This window comes from Papio anubis, chromosome X, assembly GCF_008728515.1.
Source record: "Papio anubis isolate 15944 chromosome X, Panubis1.0, whole genome shotgun sequence".
NCBI lineage: Eukaryota > Metazoa > Chordata > Mammalia > Primates > Cercopithecidae > Papio > Papio anubis.
The window spans coordinates 13,786,114-13,787,143 of NC_044996.1; the positions used below are offsets into that span (position 1 = coordinate 13,786,114).

Consider the following 1,030-nt stretch of genomic DNA (forward strand, 5'->3'; position numbering starts at 1 on the left):
TGCAATAAAAATAGAAATGAATACTAAGAATGTTTCTCAAAACCATACAATTACATGGAAATTAAACAGCCTTTTCTCTCAATGACTTTTGAGTAAACAATAAAATTAAGGCAGAAATCAAGGAATTCTTTGAAACAAATGAGAACAAAAATATAACATACCACAATCTCTGGGACACAGCTAAAGTGGTGATAAGAGGAAAGTTTATACTGCTAAACCCTCACATCAAAAAGTTAGAAGAATCTCGAATGAACACTATCAAGGACACTTAAAAACATTATCACACATATACCCTAGAACATAAAGTATAAAAACAAAAGAAAAAAAATAGCAACACCATATTTTATATTATTACCCACCATTCCTTACTCTATCTAAATTCACCTGTTAATCCTTACCAAGACCAAGAAAATGTATTTATTTTAACTAGTTATCTCCTCTAGTACATTATAAACTCCGTGACCTTGGGGCTTATCCATGTCTAAATAGTAAACATAGCAGAGCAGACATCCCATAGCTATATATTTTTTTTACAAAATATCTGACCTGTTATTATTATCAAATAATCAGTGAGAGAGTTTAAGTTGGAGTGAGATTATTATATATCCAAAAGCTCTTTTTGAATAAATGAATATATGAGTAATAAACAAAGAAACAAACAAAAAACTAATGCTCTACAGGAAAGGTCAGCAAACTATGACCAGCCCACATTCTACTTTTGTCCATAAAGTTTTATTGGAACACACACCAAAAACAAACAAACAAAAAACATTATCAAGGGAAAAACAAACATCCTTGTTAAAAAGTGAGCAAAGACATGAACAGACACTTTTCAAAAGGCAACATACATGTGACCAACAATTATATGAAAAAATGCTCAACATCACTAAACAGAGAAACGCAAATCAAAACCACAATGAGATACCATCTGACACCTGCCAGAATTACTGTTATTAAAAAGTCAAAAAATAACAGATGTTGGCGAGGTTGTGGAGAAAAGGAAATGCTTATACATTGCTGGCGAGAATAA

At 31.3% G+C, this 1,030-nt stretch overlaps 1 non-coding gene across 1 annotated transcript; it reads right to left on the minus strand.

Annotated features, from left to right (window-relative positions):
• Positions 1-533: 533 nt before the first annotated feature.
• LOC116272238 lies at positions 534-610 on the minus strand. The gene has a single exon (XR_004180958.1). It is a non-coding gene; the product is annotated as a small nucleolar RNA SNORD81 (small nucleolar RNA).
• Positions 611-1,030: the final 420 nt, after the last annotated feature.